Source organism: Tenrec ecaudatus, chromosome 3 (genome assembly GCF_050624435.1).
Source record: "Tenrec ecaudatus isolate mTenEca1 chromosome 3, mTenEca1.hap1, whole genome shotgun sequence".
NCBI classification, from domain to species: Eukaryota; Metazoa; Chordata; class Mammalia; order Afrosoricida; family Tenrecidae; genus Tenrec; species Tenrec ecaudatus.
Window position 1 is genome coordinate 107,309,852 of NC_134532.1, and position 18,615 is coordinate 107,328,466.

The following is an 18,615-nucleotide window of genomic DNA, read 5'->3' on the forward strand; positions in this document are numbered from 1 at the left end:
TTGGGAGTAGAAAGCCCAGTCTTTCTCCCAAGGAGCTGCTGGTGGCTTCTAACTGCCGACCATGTGGATCGGAGTTCTTCTCATAACCACTACACCACGAAGGCTCCTCCTACTTCCAAGTGTGTATTTTTATTCTAGATAGTAAATGCAACTATTTAGACTTCCTGTGAAGGATTAGATCCTTAGTAACAGGTTGATGCAAGTTTGATCATGCATTTTTATTTCAAATCAAGTAATGGAAAGGAAGCCTGCATTGTTATATGACATTAAGTACTACAGTGTGCTCGGGTAGTGAAGGGAAACTACTTGGCATGGCTCTTCTAGCCATCATCTCTGTAACTCTCACCAAACGGCTAGGCAAGAGCAGGCAAACAAGGGGTAGAGGACACTTATTGAAGGAGTGATTGAAGGAGGCCTACTAGGTTACCTGCGGGGCTGCTAACCACAAAGTGAAGAGTTCAAAATCACCAGCTACCCCACCAGGGAAAAGATAAAGTTTTCTACTCTAGTAAAGTGTTTCAGTTTGGGGAACCCAGAGGAGCAGTTCTACTGTGTTCTACAGGATCTCTTTGAATTAACCCCCTAAATGTGCCCACAAGTTGGCTGTCCGTTTGTTGTACTGTACAGTCTTGGCTTCTGTGTTGCTGTGTTGTTGAATGTTGTCACTGATAATTCAAATGCTGGCAGGGTCACCCAAAGGGAACAGGTTTCAGCAGAGCTGCCAGACTAAGAACAGACTACAAAGAAGGAATAGGCTGTCCATTTCAGAGAAATTAGTCATGGAAAACTTTATGGATTGCATGAAAATATTGTCAGGTACTGAAAACCTCATGAATAGAAGCAGACAATTGTTAGATATCTTTCCAGAAGATAAGCTCTGCAGGTCAGAGAACACTCAAAATATAACCGACCCAGAGCTACCATCTCAAAGTGGATGCAACCATAATGACAGGGATGGAGTAAAACTTGGAGAAGTCAGCCTTCATTTGCTGGTGAAGTGTAACACAAAATGAGAAGAAACCACTGAAAACATCAATTAGTATCAGGAACGTGGAATATACAAAGTATGAATCTAGGAAAATTGGAAGTCATTAAAATTGAAATGAATCTCATCAAAATTGATATTGTAGGCATTAGTGAGCTGAAATGGACAGGTATCGGGCATTCTGAACCAGAAAAAAAGATATATGCTTTACTCTGCCAGAGTGACATAATCAAGAAGAATGGTATCACCTTCATTGTCAAAAAGGACATTTCAAGAGCTCCTTTAAAATACACTGCTGTCTCTGATAGGATAATGTCTATTTGAATACAAGGAGATCCAATACGTGCAACTATTATTCAAATTTGTGCACCAATCAGTAATGATAAAGAAATTGAAGGTTTCTACCAGTCTTCAAATTGATCAAGCGTGCCATTGAGATGCACTGGTAATTATTGGTGATTGGAATGCCAATGTTGGAAACAAAGAGGAAAGAATAAGAGTTGGAAAATATGGGCCTGTTGATAGAAACATAGCTGGATAGCATGTGATAGAATTTTGCAAAACCAATTATTTGGTCATATCAAACACCTGATTTCAACTCCCAGAAACTAAACTGACTCTACCTGAGGGAAGAGATGATGGAAAATCTCAATGCCAGCAGCTGACAACCAGATATGGGGCCAGCTGTGGAAGGGATCAGTAATTGCTCATATGTAAGTTCAGGTTGCAGCTAGAGAATATCACAACAAGTCCACAAGAGCCAAAGGACGCTCCAATATCCCACTTGAATTTTAAGAAGCGATTGAACACTCATGTCAGAAGACCTAATGAATTCTGGGTGGACATCAAGATCATCATTCATGAAGAAAGTTAAAGGTCGTTTAAAAAAACAAACCAAGCAACAGAAAATAGATCGAATGGATATCCAAAAAAGATGGACACAATTTTAACCATTGAATAGTTAAGGCAAATGAAAGAAATGATAAAGTCACAGAGCAGAACAAAAAATTTCAAAGGGCAGCTCAAGAAAACAAAGCAAAATATGAGGAAATGTGCAAAGACCTAGAGTGTGAAAACCCAAACAGAAGAACCTATTCAGCATATCTGAAACTGAAAGAACTCAAGAAAATATGTAAGCCTTTAGTTTCAAAACTGAAAAATATTGAATGATGCAAGAAGCGTCAAAAGAAGATGGAAAGAATGCACAGAGTCACTGCACAAAGAGAACTAGTCAGCATTCCACTGTTTCAGGAGGAAGCGTATGAACAAGAACTAATGGCGCTGAAGGAAGATGTCCACGCTGCACTGAAAGCACTAGCCTAAAACAAGGCTCCAGAAATTGATGGAATACCAAGTGAAATGTTTCAACAAAGTAATGAAGCACTCACTTATCTTACGCCATGAAATCTAGAAGGCAACGACTTGGAAAACTGACTGGAAGGGATCCATATTTGTACCAATTCCAAAGGAAGGAGACTCAACAGAATGCTTCAACAACAGAACAATATCGTCGACATTACATGCAAGTATCATTTTACTGAAGGCCATCCAACAGTGGTTGCAGCAGTACACTGACCAAAACGTTCAGGCCAGATTCAGAAGAGGATGTGGAACAAGGGCTATCATTGCTGATGTCAGATAGACGTTGGCTCAAAGCAGAGGTTACTGGAAAGATGTTACTTGCATTTCATTGACTGTGCCAAGGGATTCGACTGTGTAGATCATAAGAAACTATGGGTAGCCTTAAGGGAATAAAAGAGAATTCCAGAACACCTCATTGTGCACATTCAGAACATGTACATGGATCCAGAGGCAGTTGTTGGAACGGAACAAAGGAAAACTGCGTGCTTTAAAATCAGGAAAGGTGTGTGTCAGGGTTGTATCCTCTCACCACCCTGATTCGATCTTTAAGCTGAGCAGATTGCCAAAGAAGGTGAGATCTATGAAGAAGAATGAAACTTCAGGATTAGAGGAAGGATTACTAATAACCTTCAATGTGAAGCTCACTGAGAGAGGCAGAAATGGTAGCCCTTGCTGATGATGATCACAGATGGCAACCTTCAGTATAGATTATGAATTAATGTAAAGAAGACCAAAATCCTCACAAGTGGACCAACAGGTAGCATCATGATAAACGGAGAAAAGGTTGACGTTACCAAGGATTTTGTATTGCGTGGATCGACAATCAATGCTCATGGAGGCAAGTGATCGAAAGACATGTTGCATTAAGTAAATCTGCTGCTCAAGATGTCTTTAAAGGACTGAAAGCAAAGTGGTTACTTTGAGGACTAACGGGCGCCTGACCAAATCCATGCTATTCTCAATGGGCTCATAGGCATGTGAAAGATGGATAAATCCATGCTATTCTCAATGGGCTCATAGGCATGAGAAAGTTGGGTGTTGAATAAGGAGGACTGGAAGAAGGACTGATGTGTTTGAATTGCGCAGCTGGTGAAGAACACTGAAGGTACCGTAGACGGCTACAAGGACCGATGAATCTGTCTTGGAAGACGTATGCCTAGAGAGCTCCTTAGAGGCAAGGATGGCAAGACTTGGTCACATGTGCTTTGGACATGTTGTCGAGGGAGTCCAGTCCCTGGAAAAGGACATCATGCTTGGTAAAGTAGAGGGACAGCAATAACTAAGAAGTTCCTCAAGGCGACGGATGGGCACCGTGGCTGCAACAATGGGCTCAAGCATAAGAATAATTGTGAGGATGGGGCAGGACCGGGCAGTGTTTTGTTTTGTTGTGCGTATAGTTGCTATGAGTTAGAACTGACTCAGTGGCACCTAACAGTATTTCTAACCTTTATCATTAACTTTAAAAAATGCATGGAAAACAGTTAGTGGTTTACTGTCATTTGTTTGTAAAGAAAGGTGACAGTTTATACTCAAGGACAAGCCAACCCGAATATCAGCCGAGGCACCTAATTTTACCACAAAAACTGCATTAAAAATATGCTGAAACGTTCAGATTATACATGAGTGTATACAGTATATGGACATATTTGCTTGTAAATTCATGGGCTATCTTTGGACTGGTACACTAAAATCTGCTGCCTATTGTTTCCAAAGAATGCTTCGCAGAGTAAAAGTCTATTTATTTTCCTATGCATACAACCTTTATTTTTCAGCATGTTTATGTTCCAAAAATCAGGTCATTGTGTGAAAATTAGCATTGTGCAAAAAGAGAGGAGGACCTCAGAAGATCACAGGACGGAGGAGGACTACGTTGTTGCATCAGTGCTCAATCACTGAAGATCATAGGCCAACCATGACACACATACCCTTCACAGTCACCGCCAGTGTTACTCCCACCTCAGGCTTCCACATTACTTACTGCCGGTAACACAGAACGTCGGTATATTGGTTACACAGAAAAAAATCCTATATTATTTCTTGTACCATTGTAAATGTGAAATACCGAAAACAAACTCATGTATATTAGATAGCTATCTGTGCTCTTTGGGTATTTTTTAATTTTAGAGGCAATTTTTAAAATGCTGAATGATTTTTTTTAAAAAAACGAGGTGAAATATATTAGGATCATGCCCTACCAACAAGGAGGACTTCCAGTAATTCATGTGAAAATAAAACTAAAGGATAATGGGATTTTCCTAAGAATTTATTGAAACCCCTCATATTGAGAGTGTTTAACTCTGATCTGCTCGTGTGAACTCATTTGATCTATTTGACTCAGAACGACTGATTGCTATGGCTGCAAACTCCAAAGCAACATTTTTTGTTCTATATTTTTAAATTGGGGACTCTTACAACTCTTATAGCAATCCATGCATTCATCAAGTGTGTCAAGCACATTTGCACAAATGCTGCCATCGTGTTCAAAGAATTCTCTTCCCACTTGAGCCCCTGATATCAACTCCCCATTTCTTCTCCATCCCTCCCCTGGCCTCCCTCCTTCACGAACCCTTGATAAGTTATAGATTATTGTTATTTCCATATATTACATTGTCCTCTGTCACCCCTCACCCACTTTTCTATTATTCGTTTCACTGGGAGGGGATTCTAGATTGATCCTTGTGATGGAATCCCCCTTTTTCCCCCCACTGTCCCCTAATCCTCCTGGTATGTCTACTCTCCCTTTGGCCCTGAGAGGTTTATCTATTCTGGATTCCCAGCATTGCAGGCTCTTATCTGTAGCAGTGTGCATGCTCTGCTCTGAGGTAGAATTCAGGTCATGACAGTGGGGGGGAAGGAAGCACCAAAGAACTAGAGGAAAGTTGTGTGTTGCATTGTTGCTATAGTTCACCCTGACTGGCTCATCTCTTCCCTGTGACCCCTCTGTGAGGGAATGTCCAATGGTCTACAGATGGGCATTGGGTCCCCACTCGATGCCCACACCCACCCCACCACCCCAACCACATTCACCTTGGGTATGGTTTTGTTCTGGGTCTTAGATGCCTGATATCTGATCCCATCGACACCCCATGATCACACAGGCTGGTGTGCTTCTTCCATGTGGGTTTTGTTGCTTCTCCGCAAGATGGCCACTTGCTTATCTTCAAGCCTTTAAGACCCCAGATGCTATGTCTTTTGAGAGCCGGGCACCATCAGCTTTCTTCACCATATTTGCTTATGCACCCATTTTGTCTTCACTGATCGTGTTGGGAAGGTGAGCATAACAGTATGCCGGATTGTTAGAACAAAGTGTTCTTTTGTTGAGGGAGTACTTGAGTCAAGGCCCAATGTCCATCTGAAACCTTAATTCTTAATATAGAGGTATGAGTACATAGTTCTATTCCCCTCTTGTTATATGTGTATTTACATATGTACATGCCTGTATTTAGGCCTCTATAAATGTCCTTTGCCTCCTGGTTCTTTCCTCTATTTCCTTTTTACTTCCCTCTTGTCCCACCGTCATGTTCGGCCTTCACTCATGTTTACTAGTTCCTCGCTGCTGCATTGGTCTTGATTGAGCCCCACTAGGCATCCTACGACCTTCCTTCCATTGATTATAGTTCACTTTTTGTTCCCTTGTCCCTGGGAACAACATTTTTCTTAAAGCAGCATCTCTACATTAGTTCAAGAGTATCTTTGTAAAAATACCCGCGGTCTCATATATCATAAAATGTCCTGCTTCAGAATAATTTACTTTCTTTAATTATTATATATGTTACAAATGATCAACAAATAATATACAATCTACCCTTGTTTTTAAAGTGCCTGAATGCAGATTATTTTCATATTCTAAATTCACTCAATCGTGTCAACACTCAAATATGATCATGACTTCAGAAGCTGGATTGTATCAAGGACACATACTAGCCTGCTATTTGAATATATGAATGTATATTGATGTGCAATGATTGAGTCCACTTTTCCAATTCCCTATCTGGAGGAGACTACATATATGGATGAGACCCAATTACATGTCAGAGACATCTTGAGTTCACATAACTCAAAAAACAATTGACGTAGTGGTCTTTGGCTCTCCAAAGTTAGCAAAAGATATTCTGTGTCATGTGAACAATGTTCATTTTCCTTTGCCCGAGATAGAATGCTCAGACACTTCAAAAACTGCATTCTTCTCATTTATTCTGGATTTCTTGACCTGAAATCGACTTCAAAGCAAACAGTTCAAATTGGTAACATAGGGTTGGAACTTGAGTTAAGACCCTAAGTAAGAACTTAATAAAAGATCCTCTCACAGGCAAATATTGTTGTGTATTCACAATCTAGTAACAATGGTGATCCACAAGTAGATGGATAAAAAACATAAGCAAATAGGTGTGAGAGAAACAGTGAGCGTCTACCTGAAAAAAATATATATATATATATATATGAACAGAAGATATTTGCTGTACACGGTAGGGGGGCCACATCTGACCTCCCCTCACTTCCCTATTGCCACAAGGCAGGGTTCAGACACTTGCCATTCATCTTTACCTATTCTGATAGCAAGTGTTCATCCCAAGTCACTCAATAATTCAGTGCAATGGCTACGTAAGAACTCACAATGAATACTCACAATTAAGGGAGTTAACTGGTTCCTAAAATCAGGATCAGCAAACAGTAAGGATATAGTCACTGCTCCACAGCAACCCCTCTCCTCAGCCAGCCAGCAAGTCCCTCTGGTCCTCAGCTTCTGGGCCATGGGGTCTCCTGGCCCCTCCCGTCCTGGAGCAGAAGCCCACCTGCTGTGCTGTGCCACGGTGCTGGCACGACTTCCCTTGCTCTATGCCATCAACTCTCAGTCACGGCTTCTGTGACCTCTGGTCTGAACTGCTTCAGACGGAGATCCAGAATCTGCTCTTCAGAGGCTCGTGAGCTTTATTTCTCCGCCCCTGCTTCAAAGATGGCTCATCCTCATAGGCGAGGGATGGTTAACAAAACCTGACCATCCCCTCAGGGAGTGGTACTAACTCCCTATATGCATCCTAGTATGAGGAAAAACTCCCTAATGCAGTTGAACTATGGTGCTGGAGAAGAATATTGAAAGTACCATGGACTGCTAAAAGAACAACCAGATCTGTCTTGGAGGAAGTACAGCCAGAATGCTCCTTGGAGGCAAGGATAGGGAGACTGCATCTCACATACTTAGGGTATGTTGTCAGGAAAGACCAGTCTCTGGAGAAGGACATCATGTTTGGTAAAGTAGAGGAGCAGCAAAGGAAAGCAAGGTTCTCAAGGACATGGTTTGACCTTGTAACTGCAACAATGGGCTGGGGTATAAGAACCATTCTGAGGATGGGGCAGGGCCAGGCCGTGTTTGGTTCTGTTGTTCATAGGATCATTGTGGGTCAGAACTGACTCCATGGCACCTAACCACAACATGCAAATTCATTTGCATAGTCCCACCTAATGATTGGGTGGGAGTTGAGAGACATGGGTACAATGGCCAGATTAAGAGATTTCACTCCACCACAATGACCAGATTAAGAGATTTTTCCTTTTGCTGCAAATACATCCATGCATATGGCAGAGCACACAGGGAGCAGAGCTATGAAATGAAAAGTTCTTAGACATAAGCAGGCATCTTGAGGAAATGAGTCACTGGGCCTGGAGGCTCAGGGCTAGAGTTTGAGGGGCAACAAGGTCTACTGGCATAGCATTGGCTACTTCTTAAGGTGTTAGCCCAGTGGTGACTTCCTCTGAGAAACAATCTCTGTCCCCTTGGATCAGCCGGCTGCCTACCTGCTACTCTAATGCTATTTGGCATTTCCCTACCACAGACTCACCCCCATTCTCTTGCACTCGCTCACGTGGCCAGCTCGCCTATGAGATGCCATACTAGATCGCTCATTCACTGACATTGACTCAGTGCTGACTCAGAAAGACCTATAGTGGGTTTCCGAGACTGTAACTATTTACCAGAGAAGTAAGCCCAGTCTTTCTCCCACGGAGCTGCTGGTGGTTCAGAACTGCCAACCATGTGGAGCACAGTCCAGTGCATAACTACTGCACCACTAGAGCTCTATCAACTACTAGATAAGCAGGTGCCACGTGTGCAGCACTGCCAACGAGGCACAGATCGTGATAGACACTAAACGAACCTTTACTGACTGAGAAGCAGTCCCCTGTATTTTTCAACATTTATCAGAAGATGAGTCCCCCGGTGTCCCAAAACCATTGTCCACATTGTCACAAGGACAAAGTTCTGCATTCTACTTTGGTGAGCAGTGACCGGGCTTTCCAAAGCTCATGAGCAGCTATCTAAAGTGTAACTATGGAATCCTGGTAACAGAGGATTGAATTCTGAGTCAATCCACTAAGCAAAACCTTAACAGAACACCCATCCTTACACGAAACAGTTTGCACTTGACTGCTAGCCTAAAGGTCGGTAGTTTGAATCTACTCCCCAGCAGCACCACCGGAGAAGACCAGGAACCTGCGTCTGTAGAGGTTGGCCAAGAAAAGCCATGGTGGCAGCACCCCTGCTCCCTAACACACGGGGTTGTCGGGAGCAGGTCTTGGCTCGACAGCAATGGCCTGACTTGTACAGGGTGACCAGACGAAAATAGGAAATAAATAAACAAGCCAGGACAGTATGTCTTTGACATCATAATTTCTTTGCTACTTTTAACATCAATAAGTCACAAAATTAGACAATAACACAATAGTGTGTTATTGGAACTAAACACATCAGTCACGTCAGCGAATGCCTCCATGTCCAAATAAAATCCACTAGCCCAGTGGTTCTCAAGCTTCCTAATGCTGTGACCCTTTCATGCAGTTCCTCATGTTGTGGTGAGCCCCCAACCATAACATTATTTTTGTTGCTACTTCATCACTGTAATTCTGCTACTGCTATGAATCAGGCGACCCCTGTGAAAGGTTCATTCGACTCCCAAAGGAGTCGCGACCCACAGGTTGAGAACCGCTGCACTAGCCCCTTCCTTACCGAAGCTCCAGTTCTAGTTTGGAAGGCTTTCAACAACGGGAAGCAAAACCACAGAAAGACTTGATTCTCTCATGTGTACGCCTCTCAACAGATGAGCGTCGCTCACTTTCCAGTAGCCAAGCTGCTTTACCAATCAGGCCACCAAGAATATAAAACTGGTGGAAGTCGAAGTGTGGCACATGCATTACACAATAGAGATAAAGACACTGGCTCTAAGGCGTCTGGGGACATGAGTTCTTTCTTCGCTCCTGGCAACCTGAGAAAGTGCTCAAGTCCCAGGAGCAGGAGCATATGGTTCAGCTCAGGTAATGATGGCCCAGGAAGGCGGCAGATCCAGGGTGCGGCCGCAGAGCTGTACGTAAACAGGGAGAGATCAGGTTCTGTACAGTCAGCGCCAAGACACAGCCTATGCTTGGCTCCACAGGAACATTTTCCTTAAAGTAGAGCCCACCTTGAAGGAAGGAAGACCATGAATCTGGAGACACTGTTACACACTCGGGTGGCATTCACGCATAGGAAAGGGTGCACGGCTCCTGCAATGGGTGTACATGCTCATAGCGTGACTTTATTTAATGTCCTGTACAGAAACCACCGAGGCAGTTTATGTTCCAGCTCCCCATACCATAAACTAGTCCACACAAGTCACCAAATACCCAAGTCAAAAGAAGACAGTCACTTACTTTCCAGGGCAGCCAGGACAAGGAAGAGAGCGTATCACCAGCTAATTGGAAGCAAGCACAGCGGCTCCCCATTTCCAATACTCCATGGATTCCTCCACGCTCTTCCGATCCCCTTCCCTCTCTGTAGCCACACTCTTGGAATATGTGACATACCTCCGGAGCTTCCAAGTTCTCACCTCTAACTCCATCTTTAACCTTCTCCCAACTGGCTTCCATCCCAATGACTAAAATGAGCCCCCCTCTGCAAGGTTTCCAATAACCTCCTCTCAGCCAAATCCAACCGCTCTGCCCTGGACTGATCATTGTGTCTCTTGCTCTAAAAAGCCAGTCAGCTGAGTCCACCATTATGAACCACTCTGTTCTCTTTGGTCCATCGTTGCCCTTCGCCTCTAGGCACATTCCTGGTCTGTGCAGCGTGTCTGCATTTTCTTTGCATGCTGCTAAACAATCTCAACCAACTTCCACAGCTTAGCACTCAGGCCTTTTCTTAGAAAACTCTGCCCTCAGCATTCCCAAAGCTCCCACTGAAAACAATGACAGACATTAAATGTCCCTAACAGCAAGTTCTATCAAATGAAAATCTCATCTTCATAAAGTTATTTCTGATCGGTTGTTGATCGGCTGTCACGAGGTTTTATTGACAGAATGGAGGAAAGAGTCAGCACAGCTCCTGCCCGGAAGGATCTTAGAATCAAAGCCCTCTGAAAAGCCTTCGAATCAAAGCAGGAAGGAATCTCAGATCGAGTCCTCAGGGCGCAGGTCATGGCAGTCCCTGGACCAGATGTGGGCGGGATATGCCTCATCTGGTCTCCCTGTGCTGAGTTTGACCCAAGCAATTTTTCTGTTGTTCTCCATTTGGGTTTAGAACTCAGAAGGAAAAGTCAAGAGATTATTATGAAAATTCTAATGTTTTGATTCTTTTGAAAACTGAGATCTGACAACACTGAGCTCCACTCTACATGGCGACAATATGGCAAAGTGAGACCGCAGTTTCTTTCAGCTGGACATTTGATCTCCACACATCAAGTGTCAAGCATTGGTCACTATGTATCACGGCACTTATAGCGCCTCATAATAATGAGAGGAAAAAACAAAATAAAAACATTAGGTTATCTCGTACCCTATCTCGCTCAAGTGTCAATGAGCAACATAACGAAGACCATCCTGTTTGATGTATTTACTTGAACTACCTTTTCCTAATTCATTATATGGTCTCTGATCTCCTAATACATTTAAAAAGAGGAGCAGTACTTTAAATATTATTATTTTAAAGAGAAATATTAGCACACATAAAAGATGTAATAAGTTCACCTATAGAGTATTTCTTAGTATATAAAATACATTGTTATATAGCATCTTTACCTCATCTCTCAAAATTGCCTTTCCACCCAACAAACTGACCTCAATTTGGATGAGTCCCCTCTAGTCCTTGAGGCCCTTCGCACTTTATGCTTAGAGATTTCACACTGGAGAAGAAAGCCGTCTTCCCCAGGCTTTCACAAGAGACCTACGATATAACGTTAATTCAAACTGCAGAAGGAGATACTGTACACATGTGGATGAAACGCAGGTGTGACTAAAGAGAAGCCTTAGAAAGTGTCACCGAGATTAATTATTAGCAAGGTTTTGAGCAGAAGAACCATTATGCGCCAGGCACTTGGAGATTATTCAGAAAAGCAAAGTGTGTATTGGGTTAGGCAAAATGAAAAAATCAAGTGGAAATGGGCCGCTCGGGGAATAAATGTGTGTGTACAGAGGGTAGCAGGAATAGAAAAGTCTACAAAGGGGCTTCAAAAGTTCATGAAAATTATTCATTGTCTTTCAATCCCATTCTTCCATGAGCTTTTGGAAGCACCCTCATGTAAGAATGCCAAGGAGATTTCTGTGGCACACATACCCCATCTTTGTTCCCGGCTGTGGAGGATGCCAGCCGGGTAATCACAGACAGCCTCTAAACACATGCTCCCTTGAAGGAAATTGTGTAATGTGATTACAGTAGCAGCTAATGATTGATACTGGATGCTTTATTTAGGGTAAATCGGACCAAAGGGCAGAGCAGAGCAGCATGGTTACTCAGAGGACTACAAAGGGGAATGCACAGATTATGAAGGTAAGAACTGAAAATAAGACAAAATTAATGTCAGAATTTTAAGTTGGGCCTATGGAGCCCTGATGGGACAGTGGTTACATGTTGGGAAATAACCTACCTTGTCGGCAGTTTGAAAGTGTGAGCAGCTCCTTGGGGGGAAAGACTGGGCTTTCTCCTCATGCCGACAGGTACCGTCTCCAGCACCCACAGGCGTCGCTCTGAGTCCGCACTCACTGCATGGCAGTGCATTTTGAGTTGAGTATTGTGATCAGTAGGAAGAAACAGCACCATCTCTATTCTTCTGCGGCTCATATCAGCCTATAATCCTGTGGACTAATTGCTTCCTGAGTCTTCAGTTTTCTTTATTTTTCAAGTAGGAAGACCACCAATATTGGCTCTTAGAAGGCTCCTCACAAACCTTCAAACCTCCAAATGCTACTCGCCAGATTAGGATGTAGAACATTATCTTTATGAGTTGTTTTTGACTCTTGACTTAAATATATCTCCTAAGGGTTACCCTTATCCCACAAATCCTGCAGTTCAATTCTGATTTCTGAATAGTTTCTGTAACTATGCCCCATTTGTACATAATAGTGTATCTATGAGCATATATGTAGCATTTACAGATCTGTACGCAGAGATATTCAATGAAAATATCCAACAGAAACCAAATGCACTGCCATCTACTTGACTAAAACTGACTCTGATGGATGGAGCAGAACTACCCCATCAGGTTTCCAGGGAAATACATCTTTATGGAAACAGACGACCCCCTCGTTCTCTGAAGAAGCAACTGGTGGGTTATGATCATTGACTTTTGAGTTAGCAGTCTAGCTCTTTAAAAACTATATCACCACAGCTCCTCTGAACACCCACAACCAAACCAATGGAGGTAAGAATATTGGCTTCCCTCGACTATTAATATGCAAATTTACCTATGCATTAGATCATAAGCGAGTGTCTGATATTAGTCGCTGCATGCATTTACCATAACTCACTGCCATCGATTCAACTCTGAATCATAGCACCTCTTGCCGTCTCCCACACTGCCGTCGAGTCTCCTCCAGCTCACAGCAGTCCCACACCATCACTGCCCCTGATTCTTGCACCCCTCTTGTCTGCCAGCTGTGCTAACCACACTAGTATTGTACATTGTACATTGCCATTCCCTCCACCACGATTAACACACGTAATCTCTAATTAGTGAGTTTTCCTTTCTCATGCCATATTTGCCCTTTTGTGGCATTCTTCGTAGTTTTTATTATTGTCACAGGGTCCCACATTTTGGGACCAATGATTACTAGCTAGTAATCTCAAGTGTCCTATCTTCTAACAATAATTCATATGCGGCATTAGCTAACACTCTGTGGGAGGCAGGTTAGCGGCGGTGTATTTAGATTTGTCCTGTCATTGACATCTTTAAAATATAAGTGACACAGCACGAAGGACAAAGACACAAGAGAGGGAGTGATCTGTCTTCCAGGATGGCACAATGATGCTGCCACAGTCCACGTCACTGTGGCTATGGTTACACAATGCCTGGCATGGAAGCTTGTCATAAGGAATGTCCTCTTGGGTGTCATGGGTTTTTCCTCAGGTTTTATTTTTTGTTGTTTGCTTGTTGGTTGTGCCTGTTTATTTTTATTTGTTGTTTATTTTGTTTGCTTGTTTGTTTTTTATTGTTGCTCTTCTTTAGATGTTTTGTTTGTTTGTGTGGATCAAGGAAACTTGTTCAAAGTTTTCTCTACTAGGCTAATTCACAAACAAACTCATTAAGAAGAGAAAATGTAAACAAGGGACATTAAATCTAGAGTCCTGACGGGCAATGACACCTGTGTCTGTCTGAGAGAATGGGTGCTGCGTCAGGAATTTTAGGTGAAAGCAGAATAGATTAGCATATGCTATATTATTCAACTCAAAACTCTACAATAGAGGAAGATCCTCTTTGTGTTGATAACAATTTTCCAAATGCCTTTATATGGACTTAATTTCCCCCCTTCTGTTCTCATTTCCTGGCTACTCTCAAAAATGAAACAAATTCACTACCATCCATTCAATACCAGGCCACAGCAAGATAGAATCAACTTCTGGGTACCCGACAACAGAGGGAAGTCTCCACGACGTGTAAAGCAAACACTGGAAGTTCCACAAAGGAAGACACTTTGTTTATTTCACCCATGGTCGCTATTCAAGATTACCTTCTCATGCAGAAATGCATTTGTTGCTCGCCCCCTCCCCACCTCCAACTACGTAATGATTCAGGCTCCAGTATGTGTCATCAGCTGGGCGGCTCATAACACACTGTGGATAGCCTTGAGAAGAAGGGGAATCCCAGCACGCTGCACTGTGCTGCTGCAGGAAGTCAGGTGCGCAGAGCGTGATGGCGGAAGGGTCAGACAGGACATCTGCGAGAACGTGGTGCGTGCTCCAGCACCTGAACGCAGCAGTGAGTCGGCGCCCAGCACACAGAGCACTCGGGCAGAGGAAAGGTCCCCAGGGAAGGGAGCAAGGGCGGAGAGCGCGTGGGTGTGTCTGAGGAAACTCAAGGTCAGGATGCGTGGGATGGAGAAACTGAGGCTGTCGGGGTCGGCATTGCAGGAGTAGGGTTTTGCTGAGCTAGGTCACTGGTGGGAAGTTTCATCTAATGACATGGGCTTACTATTTAGTGCCCTGCCCCCCAAAAAGGTGTGAAATTTAAGCTATAACTTGAATTCTCTATATTCTTTGCACATGTATGGAGTGACCTATTATTTTCCTCAATTTTGGCATTTATTATGTTTATAAAGTTTTGTGTGATGGAAGAGGTGTCCCCTTTGCAGCAGCTTTATTATGTCGATTGTGTAACTTGGTGAAATTCAGTAATGCTGCTCCTTTCAGGATGGAAAAGTAGAATGTTGGGAATCTGTCCAATATTTCAATTCTCATCATTGCATCATTCTGTCAATGAAAGGTGAGATGATGTGAATACTTCCCCAAACAGACCTTGAGTCTTGTGACACTAACTCTATTTATGTAATTCCCCGAAGGCTAAGTGAGATAGTTAACATTTATTGTGCCAACCTAGCCGATAAATACACGTGGGGTTAATTGAAGGGCAGAAAGATAAATGGCTCAGTGACCCTCGCCTTTCTAGTTCTCGGGTCTCTTGCTTTCTGATGGTCAGACCAGGGTGCAGCTGCCTTAGCCAGTTCCCTGCTTCAGCTTGCAAGGCTCACTTCCTGCAAGAGATCCCTGAGGAGGAGCCATACGGACCTACCCTGATGCAGGCCTGGGTGCTGGAGCAGCCGTGTAGAGAACCCTGCCCGCATTGAGATTCTTACACGTTCACTGATTTGGCTTTCCTCCTGCAGTCAGCATCATTGCATGTATTTTGTGAGATGGAGGAGGACTTTGTGGATTGGTGTCAGACATATGGGCTAATGTTGGACTTGTGGGCTTGGGCAGCACTGGGTTGGGATGTTTTCTTTATGTGCACTTACCCTTTATATGAAACTCTCTTATACATATGAGTTTCTGTGGATTTTTTTCTCTAATGTACCCAGACTAACACACTAAGAGAATTGTACTGTCAGCCTGGTTGATAAAAGAGATTGTAATTATGCTTTAGTTTTCCATTGTTTCTATCCAGGTTGGCTCTAAATGAATTAAGGAAGGCCATAGTCACATGACTGTAAAGTGGGATTAGGATTCCAGGTATACCAAGAACTAACATATATGTGCGATCACGAGGTGTCAAAGGGATCAAGTATCAGGCATCATCAGAACAAAAAATTTTGCCATAGTGAATGAGAAGGGGAGTGTGGAGTGAAGACCCAAAGCCCATTTGTAGGCCACTGGCCATCCCCTGGCAGAGGGGTCTCAGGGAGGAGACGAGCCAGTCAGGGTGCAATGTAGCAATGATGAAAAATACAACTTTCCTCTAGTTCCTAAATGCTTCCTCCCCACCCCCTCACCCACACACACACAATCATGATCCGAATTCTCCCTTGCAAGTCTGGCTAGACCAGAGAATATACACTGATACAGATAGGAACTGGGAACACAGGTAATCCAGGGTGGATGATCCCTTCAAGACCAGTGGTGTGAGTGGTGATACTGGGAAGGTAGAGGGAGAGTGGGTTGGAAAGGAGGAACCGATTACAAGGATCTATATGTGACCTCCTCCCTGGGGGACGAACAACAGAAAAGTGGGTAAAGGGAGACGTCATACATGGCAAGATATGACAAAATAATAATTTATAAATTATCAGGGGTTCATGAGGGAGGTGGGAGGAGGGAGGGAGGGAAAAAATGAGGACCTGGTGCCAGGGGCTTAAGTGGAGAGCAACTGTTTTGAGAATGATGAGGGCAATGAATGTACAAATGTACTTTACACAATGGATGTATGGATGGATGGTGATAAGACTTGTATGAGGCCCAAATAAAACAATTTAAAAAAAAGAACACTTAGAAAACGGAACTCACCGCTATCGAGTGGATGCCAACTCCCAGAGCCTCTGCAAGGCAGAGTAGAACTATCCCTGTGATTGTCCCAGCCTGTCCCTCTCCACTGGGCTGAAAGCCCCATCCCCCTCCCGTGGAACGCTGGCGGTTTCAGACGGCTACCTGCTGGGCGCAGCCCAACCTCCTCTCCATGTTGGCTAGGCGTTGTGTGCACGTCCCTCTGAGATGAGTGTGCTAGAGCCCCCAGGGATGACTTACAAGTGAACACATCACACAGATGGGAAAGGCCCAAGGTTTTGTTTTTTTTTTCCTTTTTAACTCAGGGGAGAGTGTGAACGCAGTCCCCCACTACCACAAATTATGCAGTCAAGTTTCCCACATTTGGGGAAATCGCAGGGGTCAGCACACCCGCAGTGCAATGGGTGAGCCTCGCCCTGGGAAAGCCACCTTACTAAGGCCCAAGTTTTAAAGGCAAAATGAAAATGGATGCTCATTGAAATACTTTCCCTTCAGTTTTAATTTGCTGTCTGCTAAAGTATCTATATCTTAATTCCATTTCCTCACAATGTTTTAAGCCATCTTGTGTATAGGCAGATCGACAACTTGCCACACACGCATCCTCACATGCTTCAAAGGGTCTGTGGGAGATTGGGATTAAAAGACAATGGCATTTTCCCATTTTGTTTTGTTTTTTAAATCCCTCTGGTAGTCTTTTTGAAGTGAGCTTGCTGGACTCTTGATCACAAAAGAATTCTAAAATGCTTGTCAATCGTTATCTATAATATAAAATTACTCAGGGAAACATTTAGATGCTCAGAAGTTTAAGAAAAAGATGAAGAAAAGCTTCAAATTTTCTTAGGTCAAAGCAGGATACTGCTGTTCTGTTGTTTAAGTATCCGATTGTCATTCTTTCTAACCTTTGGAAACATAGTTAATTCTTAGAACAGCTTTATCTGAATATCTTGTCTGACCCTTTAGAATCTATATGCCCCCCAAAGGTAGACTTTAAAATATAATACATTTCTATATAACCATAATTAACAAATGCATAGGGAAGTGCAGACGTTTCTATAATGCATAATCCAAGGTCCAAAGTTGGAAGGTACCAGCTGTTTAGCAGGAGAAAGATAAGGCTTTCCACTGCCCTACAGAGTTATGGTCTCAGAAACACACAGGGGCAGTTCTACGTTGTAATGTGGGGTCACTATGAATTGGATTCAACTCCGTGGTGATTGGTTTGGTTTGAAAATGTTAATAAACATGTTGGAAAAATCTGTACATAATGCCACTTTGCGCTAAAAGAAACAGAAATAGTGAGTAAATAAAATTCAGTTACTGAAATAAGTGGTCAAAGTTATTTTGGCTAAACTGGTCTAGGCAGAACTGAGAAGCTGTCTATTTGCAAGTGTTTTCAGTGCTAAATTTGAGTCAGGTTGGGCTGGAGCACATGGGTGGCGTAATGACTCTTTAAAGCGTTGAACAGCGAGGATGTCACATGGAGGACTAAGGTACACCTGCTGCAGGCCGTATTTTTGTATGTCTCATAGGCATGTGAAAATTGGGCCCTGAATAAGGAAGACCAGAGAAGAATTGAGGCATTTGAATTACGGTGATAGAGAAGATATGGAAAGTACCCTGGACTTGGGGGAGAACAGAAGCCGGTGCAGCAAGATCAGTGTTGCCAGAAGTAAGGCCGGAGTGCTCCTCAGAGGCATGACAGGCAGGATTCCTTCTCACATCCTTCGGCCATGCTCTGACGATCGGCTGGTCCGTGGATAGGACATCGTGTTTGGTAAAGCAGAAGGGCGGCGAAGAGGAGGAGCCTCAATGAGAAGGATGGACACCTGGCTGCAACAATGGGCTTGTACATTACCTTGTGAGGATGGCGCAGGACCTGCAGTGTTCCTGCTCTTGTACATAGGGGCGCCGCGGACAGAACAGACTGCATTCTAACATGAACTTCGAACAACAACAGTGATGGGTCAATTATTGTGAAGCCTTTGACTTTGAAACAGCTATCTCATTTGGAATTAGCATCAGAGAGAGGAAAGGGAAT

At 43.4% G+C, this 18,615-nt stretch overlaps 1 protein-coding gene and 1 pseudogene across 1 annotated transcript in view; both read right to left on the reverse strand.

Moving 5' to 3' along the window:
• ANK2 (ankyrin 2) overlaps positions 1-18,615 on the reverse strand; it is a 648,733-nt gene that overhangs the window by 414,832 nt on the left and 215,286 nt on the right. The window lies entirely within an intron of this gene.
• LOC142443857 (U1 spliceosomal RNA) lies at positions 16,880-17,025 on the reverse strand (annotated as a pseudogene).